At 38.6% G+C, this 25,918-nt stretch overlaps 1 long non-coding RNA gene across 2 annotated transcripts in view; it reads left to right on the forward strand.

The window, feature by feature from the left end:
- The window catches only part of LOC110389729, a 90,429-nt gene that overhangs the window by 35,121 nt on the left and 29,390 nt on the right, over positions 1-25,918 (forward strand). For both annotated transcript variants that reach the window (XR_002433356.1, XR_002433357.1), the window contains exon 7: positions 1,420-24,507. This is a non-coding gene — a long non-coding RNA (uncharacterized LOC110389729). The remainder of the gene's footprint in view (positions 1-1,419; positions 24,508-25,918) is intronic.

Below are 25,918 nucleotides of genomic sequence, written 5' to 3' on the forward strand. Positions count from 1 at the left end.
CTTCTCAACAATCTATATATGATTGATGCTGTAAGGCAATGAATCATAATGCAAAATGTGAGACACATTAAGACATCATTTCTCAAAGAACAGGGAAAACCAACTGGAAAAAGAAAATATTTTTTTAAAATTAGTGTTTTTAAATAACTAGTTATGCACCTCAAGATTTTAGCATTAATGTTATGACATGATTTCCTTGTGTGTTTGCATTATATCCTGTTCCAACAGGTATTTTACTATTATTAGGAATAAAAAATAGAGCTGATTAGGCACAAAATTGCATGTATCCTCAACAAAGACATGAAGTCATTTTACTAGAAATCTGAAAATTTACCTAACCATGTCAATATCTAAGTCATTTTTGGACCTCACTTCCTTTCCCAGCCAGCTCTCTTTCAAAACAACAGTAAGGTTCCAATTCCGTTGGGTGGGCATTGGATTAAGATCTTTGGTGATTCTTGTTGCATTATAGTATGGCTGGTGAGTGTTGAGCACTATTGGTATTGTGTCTGAGTGAATAATAGAATCATTTCTCTGCATGGAGAAAATTAGAAAGGCAAAAGCCAAGCTTAAGCTCAACTTGGCCACTGGAGTAAAAAAGAACGAAAAACTTTTTTACAAATACATTAACAGTAAGAGGAGAGCTAAGGAGAATCTTCATCCTTTCCTGATTGTGGTGGGGAACGTGACCACTGAGGATAAGGAAAAGGCTGAAGTTCTCAATGCCTTCTTTACATCTTTACAAATCAAACAAATTATACTCTGAGTACTTTACTCCCTGACCTGGAAGTCTGGGATGGGGAGTAGAAAGAAAACCCCATAATTGAGGTGGAAACAGTTAGAGATCTACTACTCCACCCGGACTGATACAAGTTCATAGGGCTGGATGAGACCCACCCAAGGGTGCTGAGGGAGCTGGCAGAGGTGATTTCCAAGCCACTTTCCACCATCTGTCAGTGTTCCTGGTCAACTGGAGAGGTCTCAGAGGACTGGAGATCTGTCAATGTGATGCCCATCTGCAAGAAGGGTCATAAGGAGGATCCAGGGATCTACGGGCCTGTCAGCCTGACCTTGGTGCTGGGGATGGTTATAGAACAGATCATCTTGAGTGAGATCACATGGTATGTGCAGGACAACCTGGAGATCAGGCCCAGCCAGCATGGGCTCACTAAAGGCAGGTCCTGCTTCACCAGCCTGATCTCCTTCTATGATTGAGAGACCCATCTGGTGGATGAGGGAAAGGCTGTTGACGTAGTCTACCTAGACTTCAGTAAAGCCCTTGACACTGTCTCCCATGGTGTTCTCCTGGAGAAGCTGGCAGCCCATGGCTTGGACGTGTATGCTCTCTGCGTAAAGAACTGGCTGGACGGCCTATCACAGCAGACTCTGCTAAAAAGACTGTCTCCTTCTTTCTTACAGGCTCCCTTCAGATACTCAAAGGCTGCTGTCAGGTCTCCCCAAAGCTTTCTCTTCTCCAGACTGAACAGCCCCAGTGGTTTACAACTTGGTGGTACAATTTATATATGGCAGGAATGTGACCCTGAAGGTATGACTTGGTATAGATTTTTAAGAAACATTTATTACTAGGAGACCTCCCTCAAATATTCCTCACAGTCCTCCAAGTTTCTCGCTTCTGCATCATTTTAAGGCAGGATGGGGCTTTACAGAGATTTGTTGATAGCTGATTTCACATGGGACAGATGTAATTCTAGAGTCTGTAGCTACTAGATGTATCATGCAAAGCATTATGAGTGCCCCATGCATATAATTACGGCCATAATTTAATTCTGTGGGCTCAGTTCTAGATAACAATATAATCGAGCTGATAACACATATATTTCCAAATTCCTCTCCTTTAAAATGATTGTGAAAAAGACATTCTGAATAGAGCAGAAATCTTCAAAACAGAACTCAGAGAAACTAGGCTTCATTTCAAAGTTAATATCCTGGCCAGACTTTAGGGAACACTTGACAGGGTTTGTTCATCCAGCTCAGCCAATTCATGCTTCCAGATGGAAATTCTGTGAGACATTTTTTGGTTTTGTTTGATCACCTTGGACAGTTCAGAAATAGAGTTTATCCACGGTTCGCACTGCATTATGGGTTCATTCAAGCACAAGGCTGCTGAGTGCAAACTGTTTAAACTCATATTTGTCCGCACAATAGTGGGAGCTTCGTTGCCTGCCTCTTGTTTCTTTCTTATGATGGGGGATGGAGAGCTCTTGTGCTCTCAAAAAGATATCCCTTTATAACTGCTAGCTCAGTTCCGTTCCTGTGTCTCTAAGGATGGCTTCTCAAGGGATCTCATCGACTAACTCCCTAAACTGCTGGAGTTTTGCTCTTCTGAAGTTCAGGGTCCAGATTCCACTCTTTGCCAGGCCCATATTCCTCAACATCACGAACTCAACCAGGGCATGGCTGCTACAGACCAGACTGCCTCTGATCTTAACCTCTTTAATGATCCCCTCTTCAGTGGTGGTGATCAGGTCCAATAACATTTCACCTTTGGTTGGTCTATCCAATACTTGGATCAGGAAGTTATCCTCAACAGGCTCCAGGATTCTCTTGGATTTCTTGTGACCTGCCACATTGTTTTCCCAGCAGATATCCAGGTGTTTGAAATCTCCTATAAGAATGAGAGCCTGGGAGCATGACAACTCTTAGAGTTGAAGCAAGAAGGCCTCATCCACAGGCTCCCCTCAATCAGGCTGCCTGTAGTATACCCTGCCCACCAAATGTCCTGTATTGGTCTGGACCCTAATTTTAACCCACAAGCTCTTGAGCTGATTGTGGCTGTTTCACAGAGGCAACTCTTTGCAGTCTATCTACTTCTTAACACAGAGGGAAGCTCCCCTGCCCCTCTTACCCTGCCTATCCATTCTAAAAAGCTTGTAGCCCTCAATAGTAGTATTCCAGTAGTACAATTCTACACACAATGCTTTTGTGACAGCAGTTAGGTTGTAGTTTTCTACTTACACTGCTGTTTTCATCTCCTCCTGCTTATTTCCCATGATTGTGTTCACTGGGGTATAGGCACTTCATCTGGGCTATCAGCTATGTCACCTTCTTGGAAAAGCTTACATGAGTTCCTCTGGGACAGATCTGAGGTTTTCTTCTGCTGCTTCCCAAAGTGACAGTGTTCCCTGATTTTCCTCTGTCACTCAGAAGTGCAACCCCTTCCCCATCAAATCTAGCTTAAAGCTCTCATGATAAGCCCAGCCAGCTTGCTGTGCAGTACATTCTTTCCTCTCCTTGTCAGTTGTGTCCCATCTAATGTCAACATACCCAGTCTCTCAAAGGTGCGTCCAAGATCATAGTACCCAAAACCCTGAGTGTGAGATCATCCACTCAGACATTCCTTCAGCTGATTCATTCTCCTCCTTCTGCCTGGGTGCCAGTCTCCAACTGGGAGGACTGAGGAGAGCACTGTGTGTGCTCCCAATTGCTTCAACATCTTCTCAAGGGACATAAAGTTTCATGGATTTTTCTTAATATTTTGTAGTTTTTTGTTGTGACCTCTTGTGATCCAGCTTGAAAGAGCAGGAGCAGATAGTAGTCCTCCAGTTTTATCATTCCTGGCAGCCTCTTCCTGAATGTGGGCCCTCCCTGAAGATAGTATCCAGGTGGCAAATGGGTGCCTCAGTGCCCCTCAATCTGGAGTCCCTAATTACTAACACCCTTAGCCTTTTTTTGGTGGAGCTGGTTCTGACTTGTCCATCTGGGTGTACATGTCAGCCCAGAAGGGTTGTAGCTCCTTCGTATGGCTTTCTGCCTCAGCCTGACCATTGTAGAACGTGGTTACTGTATTCGTTTCAAAGTGTTGCTCCTCACTGCTCCCAGTTGAGAAGAAAGTGGTCCTCTTTGCACTCTCCCTTTGTGAACTGCCATGCAAACTGCCTTACTATGCCCTTAGTGATGTGCCATTCCCTGTTTACCTGCCTTTGTCACCACACTCCTAGTAACACACACACACCCTAGGAGCTGATGTCTAATCTAAATCTCCCCTCTTTTGGTTTTAAACAATTCCCCCTTGTCCTATCAGACTGTGTAAAAAAAAATGATTTCTGTTCTGCTTGTTATCTCCCTTTAAGTACCGGCATGCCACAATGAGGTCTTCCTGGAAGCTTCTCTCCTCCAGGCTGAACAAGCCCAGCTCCCTCAGCCTGTGTTCACAGGAGAGGTGCTTCAGCCCTCTGAGCATCCTCGTGGTCCTCCTCTTGACCTGCTCAAGCAGCACCACCTCTTTCTTGTGTAGAGGTCCTGGCCTGATTGGCCTCAGTCTGTGGGCTACGTGATAACCAGTGTCTGAGAGCAAGAGACACATAATATACAAAGTGTGGTAAGGCAGAATGTTAGAGAAGAAACTCTGTTAGCAACTTCTTTCTGTCAGCAGAAGGGTAGTCTCTAGAAAATACCTTTCAGAGTTTGTTTTTGGAAAGAGCCAATTCAGATGCTTTTCAACTAGATGAATGAAATCAAAGATTAAAGGAGTTTTACACTGAGAGAGAAATGAAAAGCAAGAGGTTTCCCTGTGATGCATGCTTCAGATTTACTCAGATTACCTTCAGACACAGAGAGTATCTTTTGCTACAAAATCCTTTCTTGATTTTAAATTCTCTTCACAGAACAATTTCACTGAAGACAGTGATACGTTCTTTTCTTACATGACGAAGAGGAATACTCTTCGGATACATATAGGTTTCGTGCTTACTGTAATGACCTCCTTTTCTTCTGTACCAGGGGAATGACCACTTTGTAGCCTCAGAGACATTGTAACAGAAACTGAAGCAGAATTGCCAGCATGTCAAGTAACCCTTCCAGCATCAGTGCATACTTTATTTGCCTGGCAGGAAGAATCAGTTTGATTTTGTTTCAATCCTGATTGGTAGGACCAGGAAATGGAGGGAGCAGTGCTATGTATCTCTGCATTTTCAGAGGAAGAGGAAATAGATAGGTGACTCATGCCAGCCCCTCAAGATTTTAGTTATGGTTGGTTTCTCTCTCTCTTTAAATTGTGTGCATTTGTGTGACCCCGCCAAGTGGTCTAATGTGCTTTCACCGTACTGCTGCTTAAACTAACAGTTGTCTTTGGCAGGTACTGTAACTGCTTGGGCTCTTTTATATGTCTGGGGTTCTTACTGTGGTCAGCACTTCGACTATAGCCCAACCTAAAGGATCTGTGGAGAAAACATAAGAATGAAATGATTTTTTCCACTAGTGAACAAACGGGCTTAGTAGTTATTAATATTTTACAAGCATTTAAGGCTTTCATTAGAACTTTGAGCTGCCATTGTTAACATTGTTGATGTCTCCACTGTAGAAATAAAAAGCCCCTAGAGTTTACTATTTGATGTTCAAATCCAAATTCATTTCACATTTCATGTGTCTATAAAATTGTGCTATATATATAACTTTCACAGTGGCATTTGGGATTGATTTCAGAGATTTTTGTTTCAGCTTCTGCTGTTGGACTACAAACCAAATATTTTGGTATTTTAACATTAATTTTTAAGGGAATGGCCCTTAAAAAAATTGGAAATACTTAATCTCTTTTTCAATTAAAAGACGGTAACCATTTTCATGCTGGATTTTTGGACAGTGTCATATTAACATTAACTCTTGTTGGTCTTTCTATCACCATAAAGCCTGAAAGATGACCTCAACATAAATGCATTATCAGGATTTGTCAGTGTGATTGTATCATGACTTAGTGTCACTGGAGGTGAATTTTCCACTGAATCCAACAGGAGCTTCATGTGAATCTTCCAGTAGACAGTTCAGTTCAGTGTAACATGTTTTTCATAAAGGGAACTTGTGTATGTATGAAAGCCTTGGACACTCCTTCCTCTGCCCCGAACTCTGGCCCGACAAAATAAATGTCTTTGTTAACAAAAAGCATTCAATTCTTTGCATAAATGACCCTAGTGAACTAGGCAATATAATGCAGTTTGAGTTAGACACAATTTGTATGATGTCCAGGAAAAGAAAGAAATCAGTAGAGTAACAAGAAATACATTATAATTTTAGAAATCAGATCAATAAAGTTCTGATTGCTTGATGTGAGTTCCTCTTTTAGAAGGAAAAGACCACTCCGGGACATAAAATGTTTTTGTCAGATATTTATTAGTGTAGTTGCAAAGTAGTAAAACTAGAAGTCAGCTAAAGCCCACATTAGTATGATGTACTTACAGTTGAAATCAATGGAAAAAAAAATGTAACCTGACCCAGTTGTCACAAAAATACATGGAAGCCTTATTATGAAATGAATTGGACAGAAGATAAAAGAAGGAAAGGACACACATTCCTGTGTAATTTTCTGAATCCAATTGGATTCCATTAATAAATCTGGACTAGACTGTGTCCTTTTGTACTCAGCCCAGAATGTGTACTGCCATTGTAAAAATAGGTAGATGTTAAACATAAAAAGGGTGCTCATATCACTACAGTAGGGTCTTTATCATTAGACATACTGAAAAATTTTTAGACCAGCATTTACAGCCATGTGTAACTAATTATTTTGGCTGCAAAGAGAAAACAATTTAAGTTACAGGTTAAAAGTCTCAATAAAATATTTATGTATATAACTACTGCATTGCTGGCAGGGATGAATTTCAGATTTCTTTTCTGAGTGGTATTTAAATGAATGATTATGGTGTGGACATAGATAAAACATGGCTGAATTTACCTGCACATTGGACAACAATCACATAGAAATGCATCTGTGGACACTGTGTTTATGTATGTAGAACTATATATCTTTGAAGAAATACTGATAGCTAAAATTACTGTTAAGTATGGTTTTTTTGGATTTTTATCCTTTATTTTGTTACTTTTGCTTTTTATATCTGCAGAAACAATTGGATTGTTCAATAATACAGAGAAGTAAATATGCCGCATAGTTTTGAAAGCCTAATTCTATCATAACTATTCCAAAAAGCAAGGATAGAGAAGTTAAAGAGATGAGTAACAAATAAGGGATAAATGTGAGTGTATCTTACTGCATGGAGGCCTTTTGTGTTGAACATTATTACTGAAAAAACATTTATTGGACAATTTAGTACTAGCTTTTATAGAAGAAAGGGACTATGATGTGTTTCTTGTTGCATGATTTATTTCTTTATTCATACAGTTTATAGAGAGTGAACCATAAGAATGAATGTTTGAGAAACAAAGATAGAAGGATGTTCTTCAGAAGGTGAAGTTTTAGGCTTGAAGTTTATAAAACTAGATTAAATGTCAAACCCTGGAGATCAGAATGTGCCACAGATATTAGTATTAACTTATTGTACTACTAAGAAATTTTTTTAAAGGCTCCTGGTGGAATTTTTTTCTATTGAAACTGAAGTTCTTTTTTAAGCGCTGAAAAAGAAGTATCAGCTCTGGAGGGTGACATTGTCCCCAGTGAGCAAATGGGATTGAAAGAGTGCATACAGTTTGCGTGGATTTTTTGTAGAGAAGTGAAATTCATCTAAAGAGAGTATTGTTGGTTTATTTTGTTAATTCTCATTTCGTGAAAAAGTGATTATCCTTTGTAATTCTAGGACAAAATCAGATAAATATTTTTTTTCTAAAATTTAGAATGTCCAAGAACTCCTCCGGAAACATTTCATTCCGCTTGTGGAAAGAAGCCTGTGATTAGACAATGCTTACTTGTTCTACAGATTATGTAATGTACATCATGTAATGCCATATAATGCCTGTGCAGATTACTTCCAGTGGGTGTAACAAGCAGGCAACTGGAAGTTAAAATTCCTAAGCAAAGAATACATTAACTTTTCTTCTCATTTGCAAAATGGCTGGTTAAGAAAACATGTCCCTCTTCTCCATGTAGCTGAGAATCCTGTTTTATCTGCCTGTAAGAAAAGAAGTTCTGTAAGGAACACCAAAATGTAGTAACAGTGAGTCTGAGTGGTAAGAGAAAGATTTTTGCATATATAAACTTGAAAATGAGATTTTTTCTATGAAAATGTTTGTTTGCTTTGTATAAATGAGACCTAAGTTTTGAAGGTGAGCTATAAAGAAAAAAAAATAGGTTAGTGCCTTTCAGAAATTCAAAGAATTTCTACTCCTGTTTTGTTTAGCATTGCTGGCAGTCAGCTTAGGAGATCAGAGAGATGGAATGGGAGCCTCCTTGGCTCCATGTGTAGGAGGAAAGGTCAGAGTCTCGTCTTCTGACAGTTATTAAACATTTATTTTTGAATCATTGTGTAACAACAAACAAACAGATTTCAAAACACGGAGGGTCAGATTTACTGATGTCAACTTCTTACAGATTCTCCTGCTCACCACAACCCATGGCTTTCTTTCTAAAAGACTTGGAGTCAAAAGGGTGCAAAGAGAAACCTGCAAAAAAGTTAGATTTTCTCATACATCAGACAGAAAGATCACAGTGTAATTCTTTAATTTGTAGAAAACATTTTAGGTGTGGGACAGAAACGAAGCTTCTTCTGCGGCAAGGCCAATGAACATCAACACAACAAAACACAATGGCAAGTCCAGCCCATGAAGGAAAATATTACTCGGATAATTATCTCAGATAATGTTGGCTATATTACAGCAGGCAAATAAAGCATCATTCAAATAATGCAGAATAATGCAAGTAGCAAAGGAGCAATTTCTTCATCCTACTTTCATCTGAAAGTGTGGAATTTTTATAAAATTTGTTGATTTCCAGATGAAGCAAGTCCTGCTTAGATGTGTTTATGCTATTTATTCACTCTTTAGGGAATTCTGTACTGGGTTTTTAAGAGGATTTGCCAAAACTTTTCCCATCACTCCTGATGAAGATGTTGCTCCTCAAAGGGTGGTAAGAGTCAGTACAGATCAAGAGGGTCATGAACAGCTGCTGCTGCCACACTGTTGTCTAATGAGAGTCGTAGGAGCCAGGAAGACCTGGACATGGCTTTGGAGGGGAAGTTTTCAATGGTCAGACCAGAAAATTCAGCACCTACATCCATAGCAGTTAATCAAACAGTGCCAGGACATGCTAGATAAGTGTGCTGGTACAGTATTAAGATGCTATCCAGCATAATTTGGCTTTTATAAGTCTTCTCTCAACATGAGACTCCCTGTTAGTAATCTTTAGGATATCTTAAAGAAACTTTCTTAAAGAACAGATGTATGAAACTGGATTCTTTGCTTGTAGGTGGAGGTGAAGTGGATGAGGAGCCCCTGCTGTAACTATTACTGCTCACAGTTTGGGACTGACCATTAACAAATAGGCTGTATGTTGGCAGGCCTCTCTGTCAGGGAAGGAGACTTTTCTTGTGTCAACACACAGTGCTGTGTGCCAGCTAGACACAGTGCTGCAAAACAGTCTAACACCTACCCCTGAATCATTTGGAAGGATATTTTCTAATTCTGTCCTCAATGGAAGTTGCTGGGAAATATAACAAGTTTACACCCAAAGAATCAATATACTGCATTCCTCCACCATGGATAGAACTGTTGAATACAGTCCAGTTTCTGAGCTCACAGTGAGTGGAAAACACTATGCAACTGATCAGATTTTTACTGCAGCTTAATTCCTATGTATCCAGTGGAGTGAAGAGAGAAGAGAGGCAACAAAAAAAGTGTAGCCACATGAATAGCAAAGAGGACACTGAAACAACTACGTCTAAGGAAGACAGAAATCCGAGCTGTATGCAAAATATAGTGTATGAAATTTGGATGGTGTCACCTCTACCCTGAATGAGAATAGAAATTAGTTTAAAACACAAGAACATAGGAAATTTTGTTAGAATGAAGTGGAAATTGTGTCATGTATGAAGCAGACTATGTTTTCTGCTTGAATCTACATTAGTTTAGCAGAAATCAAAACGCTGCCCATGACAATTTCTCAACAAGACCATTGGTTCACTTTTCTTCCACAAATTAAAACCACACTAGAAAAAAATACTGTTGGTAGCTAATCCTAACATTGTGTTCAGTTTCCCTGTGCTCAACCTAAACTAAGTCATTTAGTAATGGAATACCTAGCATTCTACAAAAATTGCTTCAGATGACATGAACAAAGTTTCACAAATACTAATTTCATGTTGATGGAACTAGCAGTTAAGCACTTGTATTATGTGAGTGATTAAAAGATATACAGACAGAGGAACCTCATTAACACAATTTCTGGCATACCCAATCATACTAAGGAAGACTTGACTGAGGCTTGTCCAAATTAGAAATTATTCACCAGCTATACCATGCTACATGTGATAGCCTACCTAAAGAAACTACAACTATTGCTGCCTCTGGAGTATTTTACAAACCATTAAAGTAGGGACATTGCTTTCACTTGATTGTAAGCCTATAGAGTCATAAAGTCATAGAAACATTTGGGTTGAAGGGACCTTTGAAGGTCATCTAGTCCAATTCCCCTGCAATGAATGAGGACATCTACAGCTTGACCAGTTTGCTCAGGGCCCCATTCAGCCTGAACTTCTATATGGACAATGGATAAAAATCATGAAAGATGGCACAACCACAGTGGCAGCCCACTTGTGTGATCATTTGAGTCCTGATGATAAAGTAAAAATCAGGTTTCTGTGCTTTACTCCCAATATTTCTTTGACTTTTATTATTATTATTATTATTATTAGTCACCAAGACACATTCTAATAATTACACAGTTTAAATTCCTGGAACTAAAAGTCATACCCAATATGTTATGTTCACCAAACAGTCTGTAATTTGGTTTCCCTTCTTTTCAAAGACAATTTAAAAGCTGGAAATCTTTAAAGCTTGGACATTGAAAAGAAAAATGAAACAACAAAGCTTTTTCGCAGACTAGTCTGGAGTGAGCTTGTCTGGTTCCAGCCTTGTGGGAGTTTTGCCTCATTCTAGTGTTTAAATATTTATCCTGAAAAAAAGGTTTAGAAAGAGAGAGAAAAACAGAGAGAGAGGGAAGGGGAATTTCTCTTTCTGTAACCATTCCCACAGTCCGCTGTTCCCCAGCTGGAATGAATGGAATCTTGATAGTACTTGGTAACTCAGAAATTCAGAGCTCACCCAGCCTGTGCAGAGACAGCATTAGTTGAACATTGCATGAAGCTTTAAATTATGGGACAGGAAATAAAAAAGCAATAAAGAGTGGTATCAGCTTAGAAAAATCACGTCGATATGGAAATAACTACCGCATCAATAGAGTCTGTTCTGCTTTGGAAAAGACCAAGTTAAGATGAATTTCTGTCTGGCTCTTTCCGTCGTAACATATCTGTATGAATCTGCCACTCTCTAATTCTCTGTTTTATACTTTCCCTGACTTCATCAGCCTTGCACGTTGGAGGCCAAAGTGGTTGACTGCCACTCCATATGGCACTTAGCATCTTCCTGGTTGGTGGATGCTTGTTTCTTGTCCTTTCATCTAAGAGCTGTGATTTCACAGTTCAGAAGCTGGCTATTACTAGTAGACCCCAGAGATCAAATTCTGACCTTAGCTAGGATAGTAGAAATCTCTATCTGTACGAAATAGTACATATTGAAATAAGGCCTAGCTCTGTTATTCCTGGCATCTCACTTTGCCAGGAGCCATGGGGAGTGTCTTTGAAAGATTTTTTTTTCAGCTAGAAAGGCATAAAAGATCAGCTAAGGAAATCCAAAGTCTGGATATTTGTAGTGAATGTTGTTGATTTGGGTCCACAGCCTGCAGGAGGAGTTATTTCAAGCAAAGTAATCACATGGTTATGCTGTCACAATGATAGCAAGACCAACTGATGAGTCACCTGTGTGTTTAACAAGGTACAACTAAAATACTGTAACTTCTTTTTGAACATATAGCTCACAAGGAAGATGTTGCCCATAAACTCTAAGCAAAGCACAGAAATGGAGAAGTTTTATCCCCATTGATGCATATTAAATTAAGTTGGTCAAAGTTTAGAAAGCATTTAATAATGCTTCAGACTCTGAGTTGTAGTTTCAGGATTTTGAAAAATAACTTTATTTTTTCATTGAAATGCTGCTGTTAAACAATGTCTGGAAACTAAGGACATTCCAGTGGGTGGAGACTTAATTTCTTTTACTCAGAACGGGATAATAGCAGCTGCAACAATTTCCTTAAGTCTTAGGCTACAGAATGGCACTGACAACTGAATTGATGACATTAGAGGGTAGGGCTTCATTTCCCAGCTTACAGGTATCCAGAGTATTTTGCAACTACTAACTTGATTCCAGACTCTGTTCTGGGGCCAAATAACTGAGGAAAAAGTAATCACCAAGATCAAATAAGAGGTTACATTACCTGACCTCCTGGAAGGCTAATAAGCAGAGTTTAAACTAGGACAGTACTGAAGCTACTTGAAAATTTCTTCCAGGCCTTAAATGTACATGAAACACTCCTGATCAGACCACTGGATTTTCGTGCGACCTTGACACAGCTGAGCACACTAGCACTAACATCTGCATTTTTATCAGGTACCAGGAAGTCATAGGGATAGTCTACTAGACTTCTTTTTACTAGTAATAGGCAACTGCTCTTTCTCTTCAGGTATCTTGCTAAAATGTTGCTAACATCCTGCTAAGGTTAGCACTAAAAAGCACTAACCTTTGTTTACATTATTATTTTATGAATGATAATAATGAGAGAAGGGGAGAGAAATGCCACAGTCTTAGCTACCAGCAATAGCATGATAATACACAATTATTTATTTTGTTCTTTGCTGATGTAGCTATCGTTATGTCTCAAGCATCAGCACAGGTCAGGAAATAACCTCTCAGATGACAACCAGCTGACTCAAGCTGAAACAAGCAAGACAAAAACAATACTGTGGAAGGAAAAGAAAAACACATAAAAAAACCTGTTCATGAGGTTTCCATTTGTCCCTACAGGCATTTAGCCCACAACACTGCAAAACCTTTGCCATGCTCCTCTAGACAAGTCTGAATGTATACCTTTTATTAGCTTCTGACCTACTAGCAAACTTCATTCAGAATGAAGCAGTCTGTTTGTGTGCCACACTCCATCTGAAGGACAGTCTTAGTGTGTTAAACAGTGATCTTGACCCCTGGGTTAAAGAATAATACATATGGCCTATGAACTGTGATAGCTGACTACAAGTCCCTACTTCACTTATGATGACAGTTCAAGCTTTTGATTCTAGTTTCAGTAACTAATCTATAGATCAAGTTTAGATCTTGAATTGTGAGGTTGCAACCATTGCAACAACTGCTTCTTCTAGGGCAATGCAGACCACAAAACTGAGGAGGAAGAATATGAGATTAGGAACAAATGTTCTGTGACATTCTGATGTGCAGGAACCTCCACAAAACATCAAGCCAGTCCAGGGTTTATGTTCACAAAATATCTTCTTGGTGTGAAAGCATTTACTACAAATATCTTAGTCGCTTAGTTGCCTTGGTTTGATTTTTGTTTTTTTCTGGTTTGCTTTAGAAAATGAGGGACTTAGAGGGAAAAGTGAAAAGTTTTATTAAGCTTCTGTTGCTGATAGAAAAGTTAGAAAAAAATTAGGGGTGGATCACCTTTCATCCAGGCTAATGACTAAATGATTTTCTTTGTTTTTCTCTCTGCATTGGTTACTCATCATAAATTATGTTCTCATTGTTCAAACATATTTCTAGTTCCAAATCCCTTCCTTTATATTTACCCCTGCCAACCTAACCTGCCTCAACTTATTTCACATTCCATCTAGACTCATTACCACTGTTACCCATTTTACATTATACACTTTCCACCAGGTAGTTTAACAGTTTTTCTAATTGTTAGGAATGTTATTCATTTTCAAAGTTTTCCTTTAATAGTTACTGTTTTCTAGAGTGTTTACACAACGTACAGGTTTTATCTGATAGAATAAGAAACCTGAACATATTTATGCCAAACTTTTGAAAGGAACATTTTAACAACAAAAAAAGTTATTTAGGAAATTTTATTTATGTTTGAGGTTTTTCACCTTCCAGTTATTTAGAAATGAATCTGAATTGAAACATCAAAACACTCAGAAAGCTGGGCAAATCAGCAGTTCCAATTTGTATTACAATTGCTCAATTCTGGTTTGTGGCTAGAGCATGGAGAGACTGAAAACAACATTCTGAGAGCGAATTCTCTGGATTCTCTTTTAGAGAAAAGAATAAGAAAAATAGTTTAGCAAAACCTAGATTGAGGGGACCTGGACCTTACAAAATGCTTGCAGAACTCTGAAGAAGACAGTGCTGTTTCCAAAAGGTATCTGTTTGCTGATCAATATCTACATTGACTTACTTGCAAGCGTGAATGTGAGGCCGTGAATTTAAGGCCAGAATTTGTATTGCAGAAACATTATTATTCTTGATGAGTCACAAGAAAGAACTTAGCTTGAACTTTAGATCAGACTGCACTTGAAGGGCTAATATTTAGAGCAAACAGCTTTTTGTGTAACACTTGTATGTGATTCTATCTGAGATAAGCATAAATGTATAAACCATGTTAAGGATCAGGAGGCATATTAGCAGAACTTTTCTAGACAGGCTGAGGGGAAAACTATAACTATTTATAAGATTAATAAATGTATTATATATTTGGTAGAAATCACCTTCCAGACTGTTCCCTACTCATTGCCTAAACACAAAGGGCCCACACCTGACTTAATTTATTTTATATCATGTTGCTCTGATGTAGAAAACTGAAGGTTTAATGTGATCTAGCTTAATAGTAGCTTTCTCTTCCCAACAAAATTCATCTTTGTTTCCAGGCTTCTTGAGCACCTTAAGAACATGATACAAATCAGTCTATGACATAGCAAGGAAATGTACAATGATGCAGTGGATATCCTGCAAACCTTCTATAAAGGACTTCTGCTATAAGTTGACTGTATTTCCCAAGATAGGAAATACAGGACTTCAGAAGAAAAGAGACATCAAATACCTTCACACAGTGTCTCCATTTAACAAGCAAAATGACCCTGAGACAGTTTTACTTAAAGAGCTTTGTTAAATTTGAATAATTTTCTTCATATCAACAGGAAGAGCCATGTAAGGAACTCATTAGGAAGTAGAAAATCACCCAGTGCTACAGATTGCTCTTCTCAGGGCACCAGACAAGTGCAGAAACTAAGTAAAACTGTTTCCCTCTGCCCTCTTACTGTGCAGGTCTCCCATCTCATCTACCTCTGAGATATGTATTTCTTCATATCAGACATGAGAATCTAGATAACAATTAAGAAGTTATGACAGAACAAAAATTCCACCCTTTAGGGAGGGGGGGTGAGGGGAGAGGGGCATTTGCTTTCAGACACCTAAAAGATAAGTCTAAAAACTTTTAGAAGTCTAGTGTGTGCCTTAGGTACCTAAATTAATTGTGAATAATCTAAAATTCCTACTTCCCTAATTAAATAGGACTGTAGATGCCTGTTAATCATAGAAAGACTTGGGTTGGAAGTGACCTTAAAGAGCAGCCATGACTTTTCACATACAGTGGAGAGTGGCTTGGCAACCACATGAGCCTTCAGGACCCTGGTATGCATGTCGGCTGGCCCCTTGGTCTTGTACATGTTCAGTCTCATCAGGTGATCTCAAACTTGCTCTTTGCTTACAGTGGGAGGGATTTTGCTCCCCCACTCTCCACACTGGGTTTCAGGAATGTGAGAGATGTGGGAAGCCTGACTGGCTGTACAGACTGAGGCAATAATTTGTCCTCTTTCTCATTGCTCCAGTTTGCTAGTGAAGGTGTCTTCTTCTGTGTTCTGGCTTCTGTGAATGCTTCTGTCAAGTGTGTAACTCATAGCACAGAGGCTTTACTTTGCTCTGCAACTGAAGAATTCATTGTCTAAGCACTTTTGATTTAGACACTTCAACAATAGGATAATTGGTAATTCAGTAAGATAGAGCATCAGCAGTTCTCACTTTCTGCCCTTGGTGCTGGATGTTTTCTTCTGTCACTGTTTCTGCACAGGTGTAATACTCTGGATCACTGGAGTCTACTAGCTGTGCTGAGGTTTGACTGGAGGAGCACTTGTAAACTTATCTAACTGCTTTGAACCTCTGACCTTAAACACAATTCTGAAAGTCTCTGGAGAGCAGATGAGCACTAGCAAACTCCAGAAAGTAATGTATTCTGTCTGACAGAGAGTACTGAAAAAATGGACCTTCTATAACAGTGGTTATTTATGATTCAGCTGAAAACAAAGAGGTCAGAAAAAAAAAAGGTTATTTAAAAGAAATTACTGAATTTTTTTGAACAAGAAAATGTTGGGTCTGATCACAATATAGGGTCATTTTCAGCAGCCCAAGACATGTTTAGATGCCTTATTTACTCATCAAAGCATATATAAAATTCATCTGAAGACATTAAATGTTCTGTTTAAAGGAGAGCCTTAAAATATATTACTTTCCAGAAGCAACTATTGAGAGCCTAAACATTCCTTTCTGTGTGGATACTATGCTTAATTCTTTAAATATGTTTTAGACGAGCTAGGACTGCTGAAAATGTGAACTCAGCTGTGGGTGGCAAATGGTAGAGATATTTTCAGTTTATTTGAAATATTTGACACTTTTTGTTTGCCTTGGGCTTCAACCCCCGATAAGTGAGTGAAATGGATGATCTTAGGGTTACTGACTCATGTTTCCTGTCCTCATGATAATAAAATATAGTAAGAACAAATATGGAGAAATTAAGAAACAGCTTGGGACCAATTGTAAGTTGGGGTGTCTTCAAGAAAAATAATGAAATTCAAAAATAAATACATTCATTCAATTTCATTTCAGAGTCTGACTGTAGGATGACATTGAGTAAATTCTTTCTTCTTTAACTTAGCAGCCAATAGGAGGGCAGCAGTTGGAATATTTTAAAATTAATACTTTTAAAGATATACAGACTCTTTCATCCTTGGGAAAAAAAAGAAAGCGCAGGTGTGAGTGGGAAAAACACAGGAAATTAAATTGTTATGGGGACTATTAAGCCTGCATTATGTGCCTAGTTTCCCTGCAGAAAGGCAGAGCAGAATTCAAACTGTAAAACAGCATTCATTGCAGGCGGCTGCTGAACATCTGAGAAGGGACCGCAGAACACAGGCACATCTATACAGGTCTGCTTCTGCTGCTAATAGATCAACAACAGTTATCTTCCAGTGCTGACTCCATATTAAAGTCAGCAAGATGATCTGCCTCATTTGCTATGCTCTGGAAGAGACAGTCTAGGTTCTGACTGACCACCTATTGACTCCCTTATACTGTGAGACTACTGGGCATTGGAAGGAACACTGAATGGAGAATGCTTCCAAAAGCTCTTTTTACGGGAAGCTCCCACATATCCCTGATTAGCTGTTGCTTAGGCTCATTGGTGTTGAATCAGAAGAACACAGTTTATTTTAAGTTCCTGCAACGTTTTCTCCAAAGCTGGATTGACTTAATTTTTGTTCTGGTGTCCTTTCTTATTGTTGCATATAGCATTTGTTGCATCTTTCATTTGTAACAAAATCATACAAATGTTGGCTGGAAGGAACTGAAGGTCATCTTGTCCAGCATCCCACTTGGAGCAGGACTTTCGCCAATACTAGATCAAATCGGCCATGTTTTTTAATGGCTAGGTGCTGAAAAGCTCCCATGGAGGAGATTCCACCTCCTCTTTGGGTAACCTTTAGCAGTACTATACAACTCTTGCAGTGAAGAAGTTCTTCTAATATCCAGTTTGATCCTTCCTATGCCAATATAGGAAGAGTTCAGCTTCACTGTCTCTGTAACTATCCTTCTAAGAGAGGTAAGCTGTTACAACTGAAAGTTTGTATCTTCAGTTTGGAGATCAAAATGAACAGAAGACTTTTCCCCTCCATAATAGCGAATGAAAAATATTCTTCAGATTTATCAATACTCCTTGCAGGTCCACATGGCATTTTGCCATATGCCACAAATTCTCCAAGAGGGGCAGCTTCAGGATTTGGGTTTTGCTTCATGTTGAATACATAGATCCAAAATGCCCTTTCATTGTATGGACTGCTCTCAGTGATGTTGTCAAAACTGACTTTACAGGCCTGGATGAAGCAATAAAGTAATGTGATGTGTTAGATATTAGTAGTGCACAGTGAGACGGTATTTGTAGTTGAGAATAATTTCTCCTCTGGTGCACTTTTTGGTTGTTCCCGCTCAGGGCAGTGGAATAGAATCACATCAATTTATATCCCACAGAGCATAAGTATATTGACTTTCAGCTCACACTGTGGAGTATGTAATTCTTCCTAACATGTTTTGTAAAGGGATATTTGTTATAACACTGGGTGATGAGAGAATCCCAGCTTGAGGTGAAAAGTTCTGTGTTTTGAACATTGTTCTAGCTGCATATATGTTGTTTATGTGTGCACATTTTCAAATGAATAATCTTTAAGAAGGCATATAAAGCATGAAAAGCAGTAATGTGTACTCCAGGGAACTGTCATCTCTTCTTTACAAATCCATTAAACAGAGTCCATCTGCTGACACTGGCTTCTCAAAGACGTTAAGGAACAGTTGACTCACTGAGTGAGCTATCCAGTTATTCCCTGGTTGCATACACTGAATATAGCTAACCATAAACTCTGTATCTTGTGGACTATGATATTTGAATTGTGCTTTTTCTGCTCTCCCTCATCCAATTTCTTCACCAAGCAATGTCTAATATCCTGAAATGACGATCCTGCAAAAAACCATGAACACAATAACATCAAACTTTTTATAATGATAATGAAGGCAAAGGACAAAATGACTTTTCCTTCTTCAAGTGTTAGACATTTTTTCCAGTTTTAGTGGGAGAGAATTCAGCAGTCATCAAGAGAAGCAGACAGAACCCCTCACTGCCAAAGTGAAGTGCCTGTGTTCTCAAGATCTTAACACTCCTAAAGGGGGATGTGGAATAAGTCTTCTGGAGATGTCAGCAAGACCGCAAATAGCTTGAGAAGAATTAAGTAAAATTTTAAAATAATAGACTATAGGCAGTCTGTGGGAAGACCCCCAGTACACATGGAATATGTGTTTGGCTTATACCAGGAAGACTTGCAGCTGTGTTTTTAATATAAGCTGATGTCTGGAACGTAACAAGATTTAGCTAGATGGCATGTAAAATGGAATGGTTGCAGCTATAACATAAATTACATGATAAATTCAGCATAACTACTTGATTATAAGCAATTTTTTTTACCTCATTTAATGTTATATGAGTAACATATATCTAAACTCATAATTAGTACTACATTATAGGAAAAGACTGAGCTGAAACAGAAGCAGAATCATATCAATATGAAGAAAAATCACAGATAATTTAAATCTTTGATTCCTAATTTTCAGAAATTAAGTGGATTTCAAACAGCATTACAAGATTGAACATAATCATTGTATTTAGTACAAACTCTCATATGTGATTTTTGCCTTCCGGAACAACTAACACGAGCAAGGATTTCAAGTTTGGCAACCATATGCCCTGTATTCATATCCATAGGCCCCAGAAGGATAATTCTTAAATCTACAAACTGTCTCGTGCAGCCTCTTTTTTTTTCCTGGAAGAATATCCTATTACTTAGTGCTGTGCTGGGAGTACCTGGGGAAATAGTAAAAGGAAATACAACTGAGAGCCACTGTGGTTTGACTCCTCTCCAGATACTTTGAAAATATTTTGGCAAAAACAAGATTTTAAGTAAAACTGTTTCCTTTGGTAGCATACCGAGAACTGCAGGTTTTACATTTTTGTACTTAGGATGGAGGGCCAAAAAAAAAAGCCCTTGTGTGAGAAGTGTGTACACGTGGTAGTAATATTGGTGGGGAAGAAAGAGAGAGCAAGGGGGGAAATTTGAACAAGATGCAGAAAGAAGTCAAGGAGAGAACACTGAAGGGAGAAGCATGATGGTTTGTTCATCAAAGGATGACTGTGATGAAAGACGAGAACTGAGCCATGATTTCTTTTTTCTCTGTTTTGTTGTCAAGCAGTGTCAGCGTGGGAGCTCTTGAACTCATTGCAATTGCAGGATTTCTTTCAATTACAGGAGATTCCTTAGACTGCTCCTGATTTCTTTTTCTCTCTGAAGTTTTTAGTTAGAGAGGGAAGAATTGCCATGAAAAGATTTCTTAATGCATTGTCCATACAGATTGTTGTAGATATCTAAGTAGCTGGGAGATATATGAATATTCAAATGAATGAAATGAAACATTAACGCCTTTACTCTTCAGTTTTTCTCCTTTGAAAGATCTTTGTGTTTTTTTAGCTACCACTGATTGCAAACTATTTGGCTGCATGCTGGGATTCTCACTCATGTTTATCATTTTATTGCTGTCATGCTCTCTGCATTTCAGTTACACAGAACAGGGCTGGTGGCATTCAGCAAAACAATGCAAATTAACTCCCCTTAACTATCAGTTAATTAGCTAGATAATTTTAATGTAAATGCTTCCTTTTAATAGCTTCTTTCCAAATATAAAAAAATAAAAAAATATATTAAAAAATCTCCCTGCCATGGGGTTCAGCCAAGCATATATTTACGGATGAGTGTATTTAAAATAACAGTGGCCATTCACTGTGACCACATATGTGTTTCCCCTCCCTTTTTATTATGTCTCCATTTTTGTTCAATTTATGAGAGGATTTTTTTTTCCAGGTTAAATTCTTTTTTTCCTTTTGAGAAGTACTCACCTTAACAGGGCTGGTCACCCCCTTTCTGCTTTGAATGGAAATGTCATGGACTAACCACTCAGGCTTTTCTTCAGCAAGATGATTTTTCTGTCCCAGAAGCCACCTTCTGGGATGGATTCCAAAAAGCCATTGTTTAAAAAGGAAGTAAGTCAACTTCAATGGGATTATACAGATGATCACTTAATTTTTTTTGTAAATGGGAGTGATATGGACATACGTATTAAGAGAAGTTAGGGAACATGTGAGGTGTGAATTCAGAAGTAGCCAGAAGACAGGACTTCAAATCAAGAAGAAAAAAAAAGAGGAAAGATTATGGGCTGAGTACGAGGAGAGGATGAAAGTTGAGGGGGATTTAAGACATTTAGGATGTAACCTTTGTGTTAAGTGTGAGGCAGGAGAAGAACCCAGTTACAAATCTCTGAAGGATAACTATGGAGATGAATTTTGATATCTGAGAAGAAAGTCAAATGGACATATTTCATTAATGAATGTACCTGAACTCATGGTTTGATTTTCATTTGAACAAATAGATTGAATTGGTTCTTATTTAAATGAACCATAGAGAAATAATACAAAATTTAATCTAAGTGGTTTTGTTCAGTGGGAGAAAACTCTGCTAATGTGAAACAATGCATAATGTCCAGTAACTGGCAACTTGCCTCTTTCCTGTACCACGCTAAATCTTTTTTCTCAGAGGTTGAGCTTCATTGTTCTTTGAACATTGTTGAATTCCTTAGTTATTACATGCTGAAATCCAGCAGGTTTAACCATGTCTATGTAGCCTTTTTGTAGAAATTCTTTAATGCGCCAACAACAACTACTGCTTCTGCTATTTGAAGTTTTTCACCTTGAAAACCTGGTGTTTTCTGCTTTTCTTTTGTTAAAAGTTTTGAATGGCATACTTAACATCTAATACAGCCACTGCAGCTAGGAATCCAAGCTGCTCTTACGGTAATCAAGGAAGAAAGGATGTGTCTAATATAATTGGTCTTTGAAGACTATCTTCAGTGAAACATGCACCTTTTGGTGTTCAAAACTGAAATCCTCTTTCATGTAGCTGTCTTTCAGAAGGAGAATAGAAAGTAGTCTGGAACTTGGAGCTGCAGTATTATTTTTCATTTCACTTCTTCTTAGATGGCAAATGATCTGCGAGTCCTACAACTGCTTCTCTTATCTGCTGCAAATGGTTTGCTGAAGGCATGAGAAATAGCAGCCCTACAGGGAGTGTATCCCCTCTCTAGAAATGGAAATGAGCATTATATGAAAGCCAGATGATGGATACCGTAACCTTCTTCTCAGTCCCATCTATTGACAGACTGTGCAACTCTGCACTTGGATACTTTCAGTAAAAAAACGGATGTTGCTGAAAGACCTTACGCAATGGCAACTGAGATGCTCAGAGGTGGACTGAAACAAATATATTTTCTTAACCATAAGTGCTTAGAGGAAGAAAAACACAGCAATTTAGTGGAGCAATACAGGGAAGAGCCTTAGTTCAAATAGAGAATGGTTAATTTGTGAAAAAATACTGTGTTTTCATATAACCAGTACATTGTCAGTTTTTCCATAAACAGTGAATGCGTTCCATTGAAGTCTCTGCCAAGAAGCTTTAATTTCTACATCTAATTCTTTCAATATCCGAAGTCAATTTTTTAAATGTTCGTGTGCTGTCTTTTAAAACAAAAGCTGTGATGGAGAAATTCCCAAGATTACTTCAGCTGTGGTCTGTTCTAGTACTCTGCAGCCTACCGCAGAAAGCACAATGGATTTCTCCTTGAATTCATTGTAGAACTATTTTTCAGTCATTTGCAAAACTATTCTTAAATTGAATGAGACTTTAAACAGTTATTATTGTAGATTGAAGTGAATGTCCTTTTGAAGGTGTCCTAAAGGTACTTAGGATGCTTAGAAGAATAATCAGTGTGTCCATTTAGACTTTGGGCTGTGCTGAAGACTGGGCTCCTTTTTCACAATGGCACTAATCTTTGAAAGTGTGGGTCACGTTAGTAAAAATCATAGTGGTTGCAATGACTGGTATGATATTCTCAGATTGCTGCTAGACACAGCATTCACTATGTCTGAGCTCTTCTCCAAAGAAGAATATTCATTTACTGCCGTGAATTTTTCTCTTTCTGTCCTTTTACTTCCCCCCTTCTTTTTTCTTATTATTTTCTTTTATCTTTCTAGATAAAACTGCAGTTTATTAATTGATCTCTAGAATTGTTGGGCCTGTAATTCACATCTGCATATACATATATGTATGATGCCCTGGATTTAACTTCCGGGTGCTGGCAAATGACCTGAACTGCTGAAAACCTTTCAGTTAGGAGAGATATACCATGATGATGAATCTGTTCAGTGTCAGGCAGTATCCCAATATCAGCGGCCTTCAAATCCCATGGACGAGCAGGTATTCTGCTTCAGGTGAATACATTTTCACCCACAGACATCTCTTTAACCCTCTGTAACAAGAAAACAGAACAATGCATTTGATCCTATACTACCCTCTTTTTCTGCTGGTATTCCTACTTTATCTGCTCACTACTCTTTTGCTTGTGTTCATCATCCCTATCATCCTATACTTCTCTTCCCTCCTTGCTCTCTCGTTCCTTCCATTTCTTCTGAGAAAGCCTCCAATCTTTGCAAGTCCATGCCATTTGAAGAATGAATCTTTGACTTTGACCATCAGAAGTGAAACACCTCAGACATGATCACATCCCCTTCAGTTTGTAGCCATCCAGTGATCTACCTGCATCTTTCAGTGATGTGTGACTCATGCCTTTACTAAGCACAGCCAGTTGTTGACATTCCAGTTCATGTGTAGCACTAACACCAGTTGCAAGGTAATTCTGTGTTTTGCTTGCAACTGCTGAAACTTTGTTTTCCAGTCGCTGGGGACTGGAAAAAAGGAAACAGCACTCTCATTTTCAAGAAAGGAAGGAAGGAGGACCTGGGAAACTACAGGCTGATGAGCCTGTGATTGTGGACTTAGAGGAAAGGAAAGCATAGAATGGCATTTCAGTGTAGGTACAGTCTCTGTGAGCAGGATTGTTGCTCTCCATCAGGCATTAATAAGATTAATTTTACCAGTAGGAGAAAAAAATCTCTGTTGCATGTATTTGATGCATACATGTGGGCTGATGTCCCAAAGAATTCCTGGTATTAGTTAGCAGCCTCCTTTCTCTCAATTTTGTTAAGGCCAATTAACATTTTGAAGGAAAGATTGGAATTCTATCTTGGTATTTTTTCTTTTGACATAAAAGTACATTGAAGTAATACTGTGATTCACAGCCACTCTTACTGTGTTTATTTCTCTTCTGTGTTTACTCAGTTTCTCCTTATTTCAGTGGTTGTTTTCTTTTTTTAAGATTCTTCTGCCAAATTAGCATTTCATCTATTAGATTACTCCATAAATAGCATAAAGCTATTCATGACAAAAGTGTCCTAGTTAATGCTGATATAATTGTTATCAGTTTAACTTAAAAAAAAATACTGTTACGCATTTTAAAATAACCTAGACAAAATGGATTCTTTGAATTTCCTTTACATTCACTTGGAAATAGACATAGATGATCAAATGTGATGAAAAATGTTAGGAATTCTTTTAAAGCATACTGTTCAGATGTAGATTTTTATCAAAGGCAAGATAGAGGGAGCAGATGACACAGAGACATCTACCGGTAAAGTAAGAGAGTAGTGTTGAACACAAGCGCTCATTTAGCCCTTCTGGGAGACTCCTTGCACTGAACTGAGCATTTGCATCTTCATTAATGTATTAGATTTGATTCATGGTGTTCTTATCTCCCAGGGTTCCGGCATTCTTTAAAGCACAGATATGAAGTGGTTTACGGTGGAAGCAACTTCTCCTTGGTGACTTCACAGATGACACTTCACAGCTAAGACTAGTTAAGAACAAAATTCTTGTTATTAATGAAAAATCTAAGGTAAATGCTAACAAGATGCAGAAAGATGAGGGGTGATAAATGAGTTAATGGCTTTCAGGGCTATAAAACATGATTGCTGTCATGGCTTAAAATTTGTTCATTCTGACTCAGATGGAGAAGGGAGTTCTTCAGATTAGATGCAGATTTATTTTAAGGGTGACCTTTGTTAATCTGAGTCATGGTCTCTCTGTAGTTGGGTAGAGTGGCTATTGTTATGAAAAAAAGGCTGATTTTTCTATTGATAAAATAATATAAAATTGAATTTCTCACTTTTACGATAGAAAAAAACTGATGAAGATAATAGGAACATACTGCTCGGGCCCTTTAACGTACATTGAATCTCACTACCAATTGAAGGAAGACACTTGTGCAGCCACTGTCACCCCCAACCCTGTGTTACCAGCTTTTTATTTTACTTGTCAAAGTCCAAATGATGAATGCACTGTTTTACTCCTGGGATGTGCTGGAGAAGTAGGATGCTTGTTAATATCTGCTAGAGTTTATGGATTGGTTTACGGATTTAGTCCACCCATTCTGATCTCCAGCTACTTCAAATTATATATTCTTTAAGCCAGGTCAAGACAAAATGCAAATCCAAAATGCAAACCCATGGTATTCAGAATAGATAGAGTAGATACAAATGTTTTTTAGACACAGGTGAAGATATAAATCTTTTCTTCAAAGGACTTCTACTTCCAGCATCTTGCTGGCTTCTTCTCTCCTGACCAGGTGGAATTTAGAGTTTTAGGCTGAGCACATGCCTTCCTTCTTCTTATGGAATATATTCACTCTTCTAGCTAGTCTTGTCTTAGTAGTGAACTAGCTCTAAAAATTTTAATCTTTCTCCCTGAAACTCATATTGTTTCCTCTATAAGTAGGAGATAGCCTGACCGGTATGGTAAAGATGTCTTTAGTAGGAACGCATATTCTCTATCAATTGTGTGTTTAATATTTGCATGGTGTGATCAGTCAAGAAAAGATAATTATAACTTTAATGGATGTTGTTGGACATCGCTGTTTTGGCACAGCATAGAGCAGGCTGAGGGGAGGCCTCATGGCAGCTGCGGCTCCTCACAGGGAGTGGAGGGCAGCGCTGAGCTCTGCTCTCTGTGACAGCAACAGAGCCGGAGGGAATGGCGTGGAGCTGTGAGAGGGGAGGGCCGGGGGTTAGGGAAAGGCTCTGCCCAGAGGGCGGTGGGCATGGAAGAGGCTGCGCAGGGCAGTAGGCACGGCCCCGAGCTGACAGAGCTCAAGTGGTGTTTGGGCAGCACTCTCAGACATATGGTCTAATTTTTGGATGGTGTCGTGTGAAGTCAGGGATTGGACTCGATGATCCTTGTGGATCTCTTCCAACTTGGGATGTTCTATGATTCTATCAAGCACAATATTAGGTCAAAATTTTTATTACCTC

The sequence above is a fragment of the Numida meleagris genome, chromosome Z (genome assembly GCF_002078875.1).
Source record: "Numida meleagris isolate 19003 breed g44 Domestic line chromosome Z, NumMel1.0, whole genome shotgun sequence".
Taxonomy (NCBI): Eukaryota; Metazoa; Chordata; class Aves; order Galliformes; family Numididae; genus Numida; species Numida meleagris.